At 40.0% G+C, this 17,652-nt stretch overlaps 1 pseudogene across 1 annotated transcript; it reads left to right on the forward strand.

Moving 5' to 3' along the window:
* The first annotated feature begins 449 nt into the window (after nt 1-449).
* On the forward strand, nt 450-1,238 carry LOC308693821 (annotated as a pseudogene). The gene is made up of 2 exons: nt 450-548; nt 638-1,238. The product of its transcript is annotated as an uncharacterized misc_RNA (transcript).
* Nucleotides 1,239-17,652: the final 16,414 nt, after the last annotated feature.

The raw sequence follows: 17,652 nt of genomic DNA on the forward strand, positions 1-17,652 counted from the left end.
CAACGAAGGTGAGTAAAGGTTAAATGTAAAAAGTATATTTTTAAACAAATTATAGACACATTATCAATTTAGCTTTAAAGTTACTGGACCTATACCTAGAATCTGAAAATTATAATGTTGAATAAAAATACTGTATCGAAAGTCTAAAGTCTTTGCAATATATTACTGATGTAATGGGTGTTTTTTGTAATCAATAGCTCTTGTTGCTTGCCTTTTAACAATAATTGTTTTTTTTTTTTTGGTTTAAATAGAGAGAATGACTCATTCTGACAAATAAATAATTGAGTTTTACTCAAATTTTAACACTTCTGTATAGACTAATTATTTAATTAAAATCCCTATTCAACATAAAGCACTGATAATAAATGTTTGACTAATGTTACATGTGTGTTCAGGTAGGCTACATGTACTGTATATAGTGAGTACAATTCCTCTTGTTCTTATATAGAATGGTTCCAAAAATAGACAATTTTGTGGAGGATGTTGTCCCTCTCTACAGTCCCTCAGAATTTAGAAGTCATTTCAGGCTTTCCAAAGAACATGTGGAGGTTTGTACTGGACAGGTTAATATAAAATTCATTGAACTATTACAAGTGTTAGCATGTTGTCTTGATAACCTATTTTTCTACCTTTGCAGGATGTCATCACTATACCTTGGTCCTGTGTATATGAATTTACAACAGACCAAACTGCCACTCACGAACAGTGTTCTTGCCTGCCTTTGGACATTGGTGAATCAGGAGTCATATCGTGGGGTGGCAGATAGATTTAACATGTCAAAATCCACTCTTGCCAAGCATCTCCATGAGTTTTGTTACAATATTAACACATACATGGCCCACCACATATCCTGGCCCAGAGGTCAAAGGCTGGAGATGTCAAAGTTAGGGTTTGACAAAGCAGGTTTCCCCAACACTGTATGTGCAGTAGATGGGTGTCACATTCCTATAATGAGACCCCACTGTGATAATCCCCTAGCATACATGAATAGGAAATAGTTTTATTCTGTAAATTTAACTGGGTTTTGTGACAGTCAGCGGCGCTTCTGTCACATTAGTGTGGGTCACCCTGGGAGTTGGCATGATGCCAGAGCATTTCGCTTCACAGAAGTTTGTCGTGTTCTTGAAGAAGATCCTCATTCACTTGTTCCACAGGGAATGCACATAATTGGGGATTCTGCCTACCCTTTGTTGCCTCAACTTATGAGGCCTTATAGAGACAATGACAATGTCTGCTAGGCAAAGATATTTTAACGGAAAGCTCAATGCAGCTCGCGTGGTCATTGAGCATGCATTCGGCATAATCTTTGTTTAGAGCCCAGTGATCAAGTTGTTGTGGTAGATAATGGTGTTGATGGTGAACTATACCCCCAGCAACCCCACAACACTAATGCATGTCATTATAGAGACCAGGGGCCTCATTTATAAACGTTGCGTACGCACAAAAGAAGGCGTACGCCGCTCTCTACGCAATAATTGGTATTTTTTTAAAGCAAACTTGACGGGAAAATGTGCGGTCCTTCACGCAAGCTCTGACCCAGGCGTACGCACAAAAACGGGTGAAATGAGAAATGGCGACACCGTCGGCAGATGGAAGAAACACGTGAAAGTGTTTGAAACTGTAGACTGTTGTGTAAAAGAAATGGCAATACTGCCTCTCATAAATAACATGAAGACTTTACAAAGCAAGTCTTACAATTAACAGCCTACACGAACACCCGTTTGATCGATCTGCAGTGTAACAAACAAAATCAAACGAAATTTCAACAGAAATGATCATTAACACATATTTGCAAAAAGAAAAGTGAAATATGTTCTGCAATAATATTGGCATGTTGTGCAATTCATCCTCATAAATAATATAGTAAACAGAACGAAATAATGTACAAAACTGATATTCTCGTCTATGTGTCCGTCTGGCGGAGCAGATATAGATGCAATTATAGACAGATAGATAACTAGGGAGATATATAGATAGATAGATAAATAGATAGATGTATTAATTGTCCACTGGGGAAAGTTGTTTTCATAGTAAAACATTTCTTCATCAGCTACGGAATCATGATATTCCTTTAGTTTGTTTAATTTTTGATAAAATAACGTATGACGTATGTCTCAACTCTGGAGCGCTAGACGCCTTTTTGCCTCGACTTTGATGTCCGACCATTTCTTTTTTATTTCGGCAATGGTCCAAGGTTGTGAGGCTGCAGCATTAATGGCGTCTGCAACATTTTGCCACTCAAGTGCCTTTTTGGCATTAGCAATGCCCATACTGTGCCCTCCAAACAACATTTTACTCCTCTTTTCCACCTCGCCAATGATAACTTCTACTTCACATTGAGTGAAGTTACGTTTTTTTTATTTTCTCTCTGTGTTTGCCATGATTTCGCAATCAATGAATATTAACTTGTGGGCGTTTCACGGACTATTTATGGACAACTATGGGCGTGACATGAAGCCGCAAAAGCTGTGCTACATTTAGAATTGATTGTGATTTATTAAGGGAAAACTGCGTAGGATGTGCGTGCGCACGGTTTTATAAATCCGAATATTTCTGTGCGTACGCACGTCCTATGTTTCATCCGTACGCCACTTCTGACGCAAATCCTACACAAAGTTTTATAAATGAGGCCCCAGATTTGTGGCCAGATCTAACTTGTATGTGTATACTTAACATACAAAACAAAAGATGAAAAGTAAAGATTTGAATGTTCAGAAATATTCAACAAATGATAAAATAAACAAACAGATTTTGTGTTGAAATAAAGAAATTTGTTTTATTGAACAAAATTAGTTTGTCATTAGAAATTGTTATTTGGGAAATTAGGAAAAAAAACCAGGACATTTTGGGGAAAGGTGTAAATCAAAAGAGATAACATCTTTAGATTATAATTTTATTAGGGTTCATGTGGATTCTGTAATAGATGCATAATTTGATCTTGTCTTTTCCCCATTTTTTTTTTAGCTCCTCCACAATTGTTCCCAAGATGGTCACCATCTTTTTTTCGAAGGACCTTCTCCGCCTCTCCTTAAGTCGCCGCCATCTCTCCAGATCTGGCCTTACCAGGGACTCAAGCACAGCAGTCCTTCTCTCTGCATGCTCTTCATAAGCGTCCAGGAATTGTAAGGGTTGTGGTCGTCTTTGCCTTCTTGTGATGTTTGCATTTTGTATGGTAGCAGTTCCTGGCTGTTCATCCATACTAGCACCTACTGGCTGGTCTTGAAGAGAAGACATTGTGGGCCTGCTTGTGGAAGAGGTCTCTTCCAAACCCAGAGGTGTGGAGTGAATGGTGCCAGGTGGTGCAGTACCGATCCCCGATGACCCAAATAACTCATCCATTAGGTGGTGGGGGTGGATGTAAAATGAAAATGAAAATGACCAATGTTTCAGTCTTGTAACACATGACAATGTTATTTCAGGAACAAAGTAAAGCAGTCTTCAACTTACTGTATAGTACTCCCAGGTGATCTTCCCTTCCCCAGTTGCACAGCGCCTGTCTTTCACTCTCTTATAAGTAGTTAACATGTTTGCTAGTTTTTTTTTCGAATTTTCTCACTTGACAAGTTGTAGCCCTTTTGTGAGAATACGTTTTGTATTTTTTTATAGAATGCCATTTTGTTCCGAAAATAAAGGTGCTGATGAGTTTTTGTAAGGTCCAGTAGAAATAGTGTCATTGTATGTGTTATTTCTGTAAAATGGAGTGGATAAGAAGAGAAATAGATTAACAAAGAAAATTATGTTGTTTAACAACAGTATTACCATTTATCTTCCTTACAGTATTTGATGCAATACCTTGAGATTCATGCCTGTCTGACTGGAAGGAAGGGGATGAAGGTTGAATGGATGCTGAAGGGTTTCCACACACTGCACCAGGTTGCAGAGTGGCAGGTGGTGGGTCCTTGACAGTGGAGGTAAGTAGTACAGGGGGCCTAGTGGTAGTAATGGGGCACTGGCTGGTGGATGGTGGAGGTGGTACAGGGGGCCTAGGGAGAGTAATGGGGCACTGGCTGGTGGATGGTGGTTTCACAAAACTGAGGTTTAGGGGTACCGGCGACCTAGTAGAGGTAGTGGGACATGGAATAGGAGGTTGGAGGAGCTTTGCAGCACAAGCTGGGCCACTGAGGAGAGCTGTTTGGAGAGAAGATTGTAGATGTGGTCAGTGTCACTCAAGAATTATTTCCTGTATATTCTTGTTCATTAAGTAAATGTGTACCTTTTGTTTCAACAGCTGATACTTTCTCCATGACAGAGGAAAGAAACATTTGATCTGGGGGAATAAATTATAAATAAAACACTTGCACAAATCATTGGTGACTTAATTATTTCAAAGTCATGGGGTTTACTTACCATTTTGCATCCTTTCAGCGATGTCCTTGGAGACCGTTAGCATGACAACATTGCCTTTGCTGTCTAACACATTAATGGTTACGTTGTCCATTTTGTTGTGTGTTACACAGGGTAATGCAGGTTCTTTATATATCCTAAGGAACCATGGGACCATAGCCAACACCTGTTCCATTCATTATATCTAATAGTTAGCAACAATTGCAATTACCATTTTAAGTCCACTTTCAGTTTTGGCTCAACATTTGTATCAGTGATTTCCATTGTTTTCATGATTTAGTGATTAAGTAACTTTATGTATTAACCATGGTATTAACACATTTTTAAGATGTGTGTATAAGTGGTGTTTTGGAAGGGTGTCTTCCAAAACAAGATAACACATTAGATATATACTTTAGCAGTATGACATGGGTGTTTCTGCTAATAAAAAATGATAAAAGTAACCTATAAAAAAATTCCCTGGTGGGTATGTGTTTTTTAAGAAGGTTTCAGCAACAAGATTTACAGTACCCTCCAGCTGAGCTCTTTTTAACATTTTAAACATAACACCATTCATTTTCATATACAGAAAAGCACAATTCTGTTGGATTTATATTGTGATTTAGACCAACTCTTTGAAAGTGAACAGAATGTTGTCCAGTTGTTAAGTTGAAGTTACAGCAAGTTGTTAGCAGTTTGCTAACCACATTCAGGTGAAGTATAAACACAGCAAAATAAACTAGAAAATATGAAGAAACCAAACAAATGGAGGAACATAATGTATTATGTATCATTTGTATAAGAGCATACATTTATGACCACATTAGATTGTATGTTTTTAACATTTTAGTTATTAAAAATGCTCATTTGAATAGGTTATGCTGCTGAATACTGTAAAAGGTCTGTATAAAAAAGAAAGTCATGCAAAATAAACATACACAAACTCTATATTAACAATAAAGTAAATACAGTAAAACAATATTTAATAAATATGATTTATAAGATGAAGACGACATAAAAACGTATTGAACTGTTTTAAAAGTCCATATGAGAATTTCTGAAACTGAAATCGTCGCAATAAACTTGAAACGCACGTCATCGGTGTCATCAGTGAATCCAGCCAATCGCGGATCAGTTGTATCGTCATCAGAACCTGTGCAGTCGCTCTTCAGAAGCTGCGCTGGCTGAGTTCTCCGGCTACTCTCGAATCGCTCTCGCGGTACTTTGATGGCATATGTCACAGTCATGTGGCGTCGGCGCTGTATCAAGTCGGACAAAATTTCTAACCGGCATGCACTGCTTCAAGTCAGCCGCCGATCGGTCTGCGCAGAGCTGCGTGAAGTCGAACAAGCCTTAAGAATGCATTTAAATAAGCCGCCCTGTTTGAAAGGGACCGATTGAGTGCTTAGGAATCGGATCAGCTGATAGGTCTGGGTATCAGCTGATAGCTGAGCTTGACTATGTGGCCTGCCTGAACTGACACTGAACACTATATTTAATGAGTAATAATCAATTAGGAGGTTTTAATTTACAAGTTATTTTTATTCAGATGTACTTATAATATACAATCTTATTCTTTAAACGTCTCACCTTTTAAAAGTGCATTGCAAACAGTTTGTTCTGCTGCATCTCTACCGCGCGGCATGTGTTTGCTGCTACTTCCGGGAACTATTGAGAGGCTCCACGAGCCGCCATTGCTGTAAAAAGTTGTTGCAACTCTTATATATAAAAGTTATCTCTATATGGCTCTGGGTATCTAGACAAAAGATATGATGTGAACTGAACATATCACTCAAACAGCAATAGAAACTAAGCAGAACTCAGTGCTGCCTTGATCACATTTATTTTCCCTACATTTTTATAGAAAACAGCAGGGATAACACAGTTTGGTTTTTGCTCATTTATTTAGAAAATGCTAAGCGCAACACTTAAATTCATGTCAGAAGTAGTGCTGGGTGGTATGACCAAAAATCCACATCACGGTATTTTTCTAAATTACACCGGTTTCACGGTATATGGTATTTTTTTATTTTTTTCCAAGCATGACTGGGTGTAAAACACATTTTTTACTGAGTGAGAGAGGAAATACTGCAGTCGATTGACTTAGAATGCCCTATTTTACTGTCATGAGTGAATATTGTAGAAAAAAAATCCACATTATTACAGGTTTGCAAGGCTGTTTACAAAGAGGTGCCAGCAGGAGGCGCTTTAGGGGCGGCAGAAATAGCGGTTTCCCCGGTAACTGCTGTACACAAAGCAGCAACGCTCATAAACGATGCTTTATCAGGAAAGATAAAGAAAGATTCACTCGTAAGAAACAATTCTAAAGACCGTCAGTTCACTTCAGATACAATCATATAAAAACACCCATGCTGCGTTTTGATTTTGAAACGTGCAGTGCTCATGTTTTTCAACGATGTCAATGCCAACCACAAATAGATTTTTCAAAAGGCTGTGTTGATATTGTGAACCAATGTAGCCTATGGGAAACACATAATATAATTTGACAGCTATCAATTATAGTTAAACCTATCCATCTTAAAAGTCACGCTTAGTAACACATACATCAGTGCAACAGTGAAAAAGGACCCTCTCAAACAGTGTCACGCCGCGCCGCATTCCGATCGTTATTAGGGACTTTAAGCAACAGCTGCGAATGGAGCGGCTACGGCGACCGGAAGTATGCTGTCACACTGCCGTAGCCAAGAACGTAAAAATCACTAAGCAACTGTAAACAGGACAGGGCAACGCGGCATTAATTCATTTATTGAGATACAAACAAAATGTCATTTAAAAAAGCAAGAGAAGGATTGCTTTTGGCATTAAATGACAATCTCTTGTCAGAAGAGGAGTTTTTACTATTGTATGATGTAAATAAGTCTAAAATCTATAGATTTACTATTACATTGTAGCGACCAGGGTCGGCGCCAGGACATACGGAACGAGGGGGCCTCGTTGTCTCACTGGGGGGGCATACCTCCACAATACACCCACTTTTAATTAAAACAACAACAACCATCAAGTCACCATTTAGGCTACCAGACGCAACGATACAGAGCAACGCTGCCTACAACATTCTCATTAATAACACGGACAATGTAGTAACAACTAACCCTAACCTCAATGTAGTAACAAAGACAAAAAAGCAAAAACACATCCTACCTTTAGAAAAGCTGCAGTCGACGAGTGGAAGAGTTAAACTTTCTCAGAACGAGGTCTTTCCATTCGTTGCGCATTTTCTTTGTAAGGTCCTGCTCAAACGCAAGTTGCACGAGCTGAGACTTACGTGTGTGGTTCATTGCTCGTCTGTTGTCCGTGAAAACGTTCTTGAGCACAGAAAATGAGTTCTCACACATAGCGGTAGAGGCCCCGAATGTGACAGCGAGTTTAAGTGCGGACAAAACACTAAGCATTGCTTCGAGTACTTTGTGATGTTCAGAGAGAAGTCTTCTAGTTGTCATCATCTGCTGGCTTTCCTCCTCTTTGATTCTGGAGATATATTGCTTTGCAACAATGCACTCCGTTTCCTTTCCACAATGGTAGAATTAGTTAAATCCATGATGGCCTTTATGGACTTTACATCCAAAAAGGTCTCATTTTCTGGGTCAAGAGCGGCAAGTGCTGCGGCAAACTTCGAATTACGTTCACTGAAACGCACCTCAATTTCACCAAGAATATGATCCAAAGCACTGAAGTACAGCCTGCGTAGCTCCACTTTATCAATGACTACGTTTACATGCAGCCAATATCCGGGTTATGGTCGGGTTAGGGTCACTATTTGGGTTTCTGAAACATTTGGAATAACCCGTTTACATGCGTGAGCAGAGAGAGTTACTCCTGTATACATGGAATTTGTAATCAGTCATATGTCCCGATGTAAACGGCGACGCACGGTTAGCGTCTGGACGTACGGGCAACCTTAAGACGCAATATGCGTCATTTCCGATTCTTCTTCCTGTATCCAAAAACAACAACAGCAGCAGCAGCACGCGGATAATGAATAGTTCGGGGCAGATAGCGATCGCTTTTGTTTGTGCTTTCCTCCTCGCTCCAAAAGTGTGGTGTTGTGCTGCGTCTCGCCATGTTTACATCTACTTCTTGTTTACTTCCGGTATACTGCACGCGGGTTTTTGTATGCGCCGTCTCTACTCAAAAGACCAAGATTCCTTGCGAATAGAACATGCGCAGAACACAAATCAATGTTCCTTTTGATGGGGATATGCCGATACGCGTTTACATGACCAAATATTCGGGTTAGAAAAGGGGTACCCCAGGTATCATATCCGGGTTTTTAAAAACCGGGGGTTATGAGCATATCCAGGTTTTTGCCGGTGTTTACATGGCCGTGCGCGACCGGGTTATTGCTAAAATCCCGGTTTTGAACGGGTTATTGGCTGCATGTAAACGTAGTCAGTGATGTTGGCTCCAGTTGTTTCTTCAACTAGTAAGTAACAGGAACTGTGCGGCCGTACCATGGGTGCAGCAGGCGTAATGATATGACGCAGCGCCTGAAAATAGTCCCCAGCTCGGTAACTTCTTCCAACGTGACCGGGACTAAGTTTGTCTAACCTATTAGAACTATTTTCAGGCGCTGCGTCATATCATTATGCCTGCTGCACCCATGGTACGGCCGCACAGTTCCTTGATTATTACGCCGGAATGAGAGTAGTTCCTAGCCATATAGGCTTAGAAAATTGCAACTTTTCATTTTCCGTCGATCTTAGTACACGGTTTAACTACAGAGGAGTCAAGTTTTAAATAGGAAAAATATTGAAACTCTTTGGTCATTTTGAAAGAAATGCTACTGGACTCGTCAGAATCAATGATCTATGCTAAGCTATGCTAAAAGTGGTACCGTCAGAACCGGAGTTCGGCTGAATGGATTCTAAAACGGTAAAACTCAACTGTTTAACTCTGGGGGAGTTGTAAAATGAGTAAATTTCCGAAAAAAGTGGAGTATCCCTTTAAAGAAAACTTTGAGTTGACTTGTTGAATTTTGTTATTTAATAAAATAAAATAATTTACACACACACACACACACACACACACACACACACACACACACACACACACACAATTAAAATAGCCTAAATGTCTTAGGCCTACCTTGTGAATCAAATGGCAGATGAAAATGAAGCTTTCATCTGTCACTTCCCTTAACAGTCCAACTGCCTCCATGCGAACTTCAGCTCCATAAGTCCTTGCAGAGCTGACATGCTCAAGAACTGATGTAATATCCTCGAATGAACTGACGATGACGGCAACAGTAGCCAGATGGCCTGTCCACCTCTGGTCAAGTAAACGTTTGAGTCTGTGTTACGACCTCTCACAAATATATTGGCTCTGATAGAAGAGAGGATTCGTAACATAAAGAAGAACGAAGGAACGGCTGAATCACTGCAATGATTTATTTACTCACTCACAACGGACGTTACAACCACGAACATTTTCATCCGATAAACGGATCAAACAGTACGGACAACAGTTAAAGGGTTAGTTCACCCAAAAATGAAAATTCTGTCAGTAATTACTCACCCTCATGTTGTTCATCTTCGGAACACAAATTAAGATATTTTTGATGAAATTTGAGCCATGTCTCACTCCTCCATAGGCTGCTATGTGACCGAAACTTGCTGGCCCAGAAAAGTTATTAAAGAGATCTTTAATATAGTCCAAGTGACTCCAGTAGCTCAATCTTAAGTATATCAAGCGACGAGAATACTTTTTGTGCGCAAAAACAAACAAAAATAACGACTTTATTCCACTATTCATTTCCTTCTCTCTGGACCTCTAGTTGGTTCGCGTAGTGTTTTTGCGCAGCGCGTCTGTGTTACACGTCACCACGTAGGCTCACAATTGGCCGAAGCGGGTCATGTGTGTGATGCGTGATGACGTGCAACACAGACGCGCAGCGCAAAAACACTACGAGGCCCAGAGAGAAGGAAATGAAAAGTGGAATAAAGTCGTTATTTTTGTTTGTTTTTGCGCACAAAAAGTATTCTCGTCGCTTGATATACTTAAGATTGAGCCACTGGAGTCACTTGGACTATATTAACGATCTCTTTAATAACTTTTCTGGGCCAGCAAGTTTCGGTCACATAGCAGCCTATGGAGGAGTGAGACATGGCTCAGATTTCATCAAAAATATCTTAATTTGTGTTCCGAAGATGAACGAAGGTCTTACGTGGTTGGAACAACATGAGGGTGAGTAATTACTGACAGAATTTTCATTTTTGGGTGAACTAACCCTTTAACAAATATACAGCTACTAAAAGACAAATTGTTTGCTGGTTAGCCCACAAGATCTGAAGACGCACTCCTTTCTCCTCCTCGTTGGCGTTTTATACAAGTCACTTCCAACAGGCAAATCCCAAACAGGTTCGTCCACCTGGAGACAGAAAAAGCGCGCGCACACGCTCAAATAAATAAAGAGCGCACGCACATGCCCAGAAAAACACCAAGACAAACAAGGGAGGGACAAAACAAAGGAGAAACAAAACACAGATCGTAACAGTCTGTCACCTCTATATTGCAGAGCAACCGTGGGTTTACGGCAAAAGTTATAAAGCGCGTTGCATATGCTGAAAAAATCTTGAAATGGCTTTTTCAGCAGATAACGCATGCACAACAACTAAGTGCAGCTGGTGATTTAGACAGTGTACGTAAGTTATCCCCCGGCCAACTTTTTCCTGCAGAAGTCGCTGCACTCCACCATATTTCCCCGACATCACCGCGGCTCCATCGTACACTTGACTCAGAATCTTAGACGCATTCAAGCCTGCCTTGGACAGCTCTGAAAGTATCATGTTTGTGATGGTTTGTGCATCACCCGAATATGCGATGGTCATCACAAGCAGTCATTCTGTAATTTCCAGTGTTTTTTCATTGAAGTAGCGAATTACAATAGAAATGTTTTCCATTCCAGTAAGGTCCCTGGTTCCGTCTACTTTCACAGTAAACCACGAATCGCCGATTTCTTTCACTGTTGCGTCAGTCACAATGCTGCTCATTACAGCAACGAGTTTATTTTGAATTTCATGGCTTGTGTAAGTGGCATTTTTTGGAATTGTTTTCACAATTTCAGCCAACTGGGGGTCCTTCCTGATGCTGAATTCCAGTAATGACATGAACAGTCCACTCCCACCTTCATCCATATGATCAAAGGCCTCAATTTTACCCCTCAAGGGTAATTGATTGGACACCAGAAACTCCACAACATCAATAAGAGAAGACATGTACTATCGATTTCTCTGTATTTGTTCTGCATACAGTAGCGTCGAGATTTCTTTACCTTTATCAATTTGGCTTACTTTCTCTTTCCACATACTATAACAAGTCAAATGTTCTTTGGACATTTCAAGTCTGTTGAATCCTTTGTTTCCACAGCGTGTTTCCAGTCATGGAAGCCTTTGGTTGTAAATGCTGGGTCAAGCCTAGTCCCGCTCTGCGGCTGCCCGTTCTTGATCTGCGTAGCACTTCTAGCACTAAATTTTCTGCAAGGGCAGCAGAAGGCCGCATCTGCTTTAACCGAATACTCGAGCCAATCTCTTTTCTGAAACCACGCGTGTAAAAATGATCTGTTTCCTGTGCCAAATAAGCGTATGGGATACGAATTCAGTCTTATTTGCATAGGCTCATCTTTTCCCAAATCATCTGGGCAAGTGTCATCATCATTATCACTGGAAGCAGTTACGCTAGCTCGCCTACCGTCGCTCGGATGGGCCTCTGTCACTGGCCTGTCGACATCACTGATGGTGGTGCTAGTGCTAGGCATGACAGTTTTCACTGTTGTCGAGGTGGTAGTGGTAAACCATTTCCTTAAATCCATGATTGCTTGAATGATCAAGCGCGTTAGGTGTCTTAGACGAATACAGATTATTATGAATAAAGAGTAGAAGTTGACTGAAAAAAGAATACTTAACGTCATGACGTATACAGTCATATTTCAACCAATTACATACAAGCAGCTAGTGACGTAATTTAGTTAATCGCCTGTCGCGAGTTTTTCATGCAAAGTTGCAAAGCTGATTTTATTCTAGTAAAACTAAATTAATTTACAAAAAATATATATATTTTAAATATATATATGTAATTAATTATATGTGAGGAATAAGAGGGCACAGTGGAACCGTCACCGTGCCTGTTGCTGAGTCTCAACGGCTGAAATCGCGCTCCGAGACAGAGTGGTGTGCTGCCTAGAGGTGAGGGGGCACAGCAACCTAGGTGGCCGGGCCAGGCCCCCTGGGGCCCCCTCGTGGCGCCGACCCTGGTAGCGACTCCGGCAAATCAGCTGTTCTCCCGTAGTAGACCGTTACAGTTGACCGTCGCAAAGTAGCAGTTAAATTCGCGCATGCGCAATACAACGCCAGAATGCCGTTGCCGTTCCACCAGAGGCTGTTGCTTAAAGTCCCTATTAAAGCGACATACACCGGTACTGCGGTATTTTAAAAATTCATATCATAACAAAAATAAACACCGGTATTCGGTATGAACCGGTACACCGCCCAGCACTAGTCAGAAGTAATTGCTCATATCAGTTAAATTAATAATTTCTTGCTGAACATTAATAAAACTCGTACACAGGCTGATTTTTAGCTATATTTATAATTCATATGATGTATAAATGTTAAGTAAATAATGAAAAGATAAAGATTGATTGATTGATACCAGAGAACCCATTTCATCACACAATCAAATTCCGAAAAAAAATAAGGCACTATCTATAATATTTAAATTTCATGAGTGTTTGTGGTGCTTAGCTTAAGTTAACAAGCCGGTGGTGCTATTGTGCTAGAATTACATTCTACTGAAAATAAGAAGCATATTATAATAATAAAAAAAAATTCTTGATAACAAACTTCCTTCGAAAATTTTTTAAAGATTGAAGTAATGAATTATGCTTATATCACATAACAAAAAACATATTTTAAGTTGTACAATACTATAAGTTTCTACAGATATCAGTTCAGGATGTTTAGAAAGATTATTTTATTTCAAACTATATTAATGATAAATAAATAAATAAAAAATTAACATTAACGTAACATTTTAATTACTATAATATGCTAGTTTTGATATTTTGTTTGTGAATGTATCTCTGTGTCCAAACATAAGGCACTGCAGGTCAAAGATCACTTGATGTTAATGAGACCAAATGTTGATAAAACACCACCAAATGATGTAACTCAACAGAGACTCAATTAACGACTTGGTATTAACAGGTCGTTAAGTTGTTATCACTTCTAATATGGTCCCTTGGCCATCCCAGGAAAGGATACTGTTAACCCCGTCTCCCAGTGGTCCAAGATAAATGGTCCTTCATGTTAATTACACATAAAACACTTTAATTAAGTCCCTTGGTCAAAAGGCCAAGACCAGTCCCAGTGAGGCTTGTGACTGTGGTGACCCTAAGAGGAGAAATTTCCCATGGTGGAAAATATGAAGACTGAAAATATTTTTTTGTGACTTACTACAATATCTTTCTCCAAACTGTGTCAGAGATTCTCAATAAAAAAATAAAAATAATAGACCGATAGTGTGTGTAGTATTTCCTACATTGAGCTATAAGTCAGATGTCAGAGGCAACATATGTTTCTCAAAATAAAACTGAACACCTCAATATTGCAATAAATCATGGTTAACACTAGCCTGGCAAGCCAGGCCTACATCAAGATGTTAGGTCTGGCAACTCACCATTGATTTGATTGGCCTGACTAGAGTTTGATTTTTCCAGCTCGAAAGTCAACGGAGAGTTGCTAGACTACCCTGGCTGCAAAATAAATGTTGCTGCCGCTAGGGTGCGTCTAGATTTCTAGGCTAGGTTAACACAACAGCCTCTTAAACGCCTACAAACACTCAAGTCTCACTTAAGCTCAAGTGTTCAAAAAGTGCATAAGTAAACCAATATATCCTTCAAAAAGGTATCTTCAACATAATGGATAGATAAAATAATGTAAAATAAAGTTAAACAGTCAGCAGCTTTACAGAGATAAGCATATCATTTACGGTGACAAAGACTGTTTTGGCTTTATAGCAGTTCTTTAATAAAGTTATTTTCCAGCTAAATTTAGTTTTGATTGATTGCGCTTCCGTCGCAAAGATCATTTGTTATTAAATTAGGGGCCGCTAAGACAACACCATTCTCTCTACACAGACTTTAAACGCGAACCTGTGATAAATGCTGATGGCGTTCACATGCGCATTAAGAATTTGTTCTATAGTTATGTGCATTTGAATGTATGTGCGCAGGTTTGTAATTCCCTACAAACCAAGCCTAAACAAAGTACTGGTCTTTCCTTATAAATTTGATACAGAATTTTATTTTATTTTGTCACGAATTTTCACGACAACGTTTTATCTGTAGAGTGGCAAAAGGATCCTCCATAGGGAGAGACTAGTTGGCACTTCAGTACTGCGTTGTCTTCGGGTCCAGGCGAAGGTCCTTCGTCAGATCTGGATACAGCCTGGATCCGGCAGGCTGCGGGAAAACCTCGGGATAAACAAAGACACTAAAATTAGCGTAGATGCCATTCTTCTTATGATGTAACGAGTACATCAGGATTTATGGGAAGTGTTCCCGGATGACCTAATCTATGCAGCCTAACTTTGAATTATAGAAGTCTATAATGTGAATGCTAGGTCAAAGAGATGTGTCTTTAATCTAGCTTTAAGCTGACAGAGTGTGTTTGCTTCCCGGACAATGTTAGGAAGACTGTTCCAATGTTTTGGTGCTAAATAGGAAAAGGATCTACCGCCAGCAGTCGATTTTGATATTCTAGGTATTATTAACTGGCCGGAATTTTGAGATCGCAATAGACGTGAAGGACTATAATGTGTTAAGAGCTCGCTCAAGTACTGTGGAGCTAAACCATTTAGTGCTTTGTAAGTAATCAGCAATATTTAAAAATGTAAGCGATGTTTAATAGGGAGCAAGTGCAGTGTTGACAGAACCGGGCTAATATGCTCATACTTCCTGGTTCTGGTAAGAACTCGAGCTGCTGCGTTTTGAACTAGCTGTAGTTTGTTTATTAAGCGTGCAGGGCAACCACCTAGTAGAGCATTACAATAATCTAGCCTTGAGGTCATGAACGCATGAACTAATTGTTCTGCATTTGTCAATGAGAGCATATGGCGTAATTTTTATATATTTTTAAGATGGAAAAATGCGGTTTTACAGATATTAGACATGTGACTTTCAAATGAAAGATTGGTATCAAAGAGCACACCCAGGTTCCTAACCGACGAAGAAGACTTAACAGAAAAAGAGAAAAGAGATGTGGGTCGCCCAGTTTCCGTGTGAGAGAAAAAAATGCAGCTCGTACAAAGTTCCTGGATGTCACAATTCCTGTCGCAAACAGACAAAGTGACAAGGAGCCATGTAGTCGGCAGGGTTCGAACTTGCACGGGGGAGACCCCAATGGATTTCGAGTCGCCTTAACCTCTCGGCCCCGACTACTCCTGCCTGTGGATCACATGCTGTATTATTTTCTGGATGTGGGCAACAGAGGACACCGGGGCCAACCCATCAATGCAGATGTGAGCAGCAGAGGATATTGAGTGGAGCTAAAATATTGAGTTGGCAAAAAGGACATCAACGTCGTCTTCACCTACACGAAAAGACTGCCACGAGCCGGATTTGTACAGGGGATGCTGCGAGCACAAGGCAGAGAACTAAATGCTATACAGAGGAAGGAGAGAAAAAAAATCACTTTTTGTAAAAAAATCCATCTTCTGAATTTGTGTACATCAATAGCTGCGTTTACATGGGCACTTATAATCGGATTGACAGCTCAATCGGACTAAAAAACCTTAATGTAAACCTAATCGATCCGATTGAGCTCGATCCGAATGAAATTTCGATCCGATTGAAAGGGGTGGTTTATCCCTTTTGTAATCTGATCGAGAGAACATGTAAACACTTGATCGGATTGAAAACCTAAACTGAAAGGACTGCGCATGTGCAATGACATTAAATAGCGTAATGACGTATGACGCGCGGAACGAGCTGTTCTTCCTGTTGAATAACGTGTCATATTAATAAGTTTCCCATCATTCTAAAATTCTCATTTCACTCGCGCGTACTGCAAACACTGTGAAGTGAAGCAGGACAACGTCCCACCAGTCCTTGTTTTGGATTCTCATCCACAGACATCTGGTTTTGGCCGCGGGCAGGGGCATTTTTACTGCGTGATCAATAAGCAGCACGGCAAAACGGTTAATATGCTCTAAATTATGACCAGAGACGTATAATATTACGTCTGCTGTTTAAAACAAATAAAGAACCAATAGAGGAGAATATTTATGCGCGAAAAGCGGGAAATTTCGTATATTCGTGCAGTGTGTGCATGTCAAAACATCAGATCCGATTTGAAACTTGTGACATATAAACGCGCACATCAACCCGATTACTTTATTTATCATTCATGTAAACACCTTGTTCGGATTCATCAATCGTATTGATTTCATTCCGATTGTGTCCATGTAAACATAGCTAATGATGTATTGTTTGAGCTTTGCAATAGTGATGGATGACTATAAGAATTTGGCCTGTGTATCACTGCATATCTACCCCAATGGGACAGGAATTTATGACTTACCACTTACATAATGGGGCCATAGCCATATCATGCTGTAGCCCAAGACTGGTTGCTGAACTGAAGCTAATCAGGGTTGAGCCTGGTCAGTACCTTAATGGGAGACCTCCCTGGGGAAATGAGGTTGCTGTTGGAAGAGGTGTTGGAAGAACTAGGGGCTTTCACAGCATAGGAACCTTTTCATAGTTCCTAGTTCTAGCAACTCCTTTTTTAGGAACTAATTTAGCTCTTACTTCAGAGTAGGGTCTAAACCAGCACCTTAGAAACTACCAGTGACGCAAGTGTACGCTGATTGGCCAAACACATGCGAAACACCAGCACCCACCATTTTTTTAAAAGCTGTGTTAACACACAGATTATAGCCTTTATATATTTATTTACTCCAGAAACTAACTCTACAAACATAGAAAACAGTGATAGATGGGCCTCTTAACCTTTACGTTAAGGAGAAAATCCAACACAACTTTGAGGGGACCAAGCCAAATATGATTATGTATTTTTTCTCACCTAGCAACACTGGACATCAACCACATGGCATACACTAATACCCTTTCATATACTGTCTACTTTCTATGTATAACAGTTCTGTCTAAAAACGTATTAGACTGGACTGTTAGACAGATCGTAAACTAATGAACACGGAGGAGGAGAGCACTGTTTGATCAGGCTCTGCCATTCTCAGCACCGTCAAAATAAAGCTCCGCCGTGCCGTCAAAATAAAAGTCACAATAACAAG

The sequence above is a fragment of the Scardinius erythrophthalmus genome (genome assembly GCF_964197995.2).
Source record: "Scardinius erythrophthalmus genome assembly, chromosome: 7".
In the NCBI taxonomy this organism is placed as follows: domain Eukaryota; kingdom Metazoa; phylum Chordata; class Actinopteri; order Cypriniformes; family Leuciscidae; genus Scardinius; species Scardinius erythrophthalmus.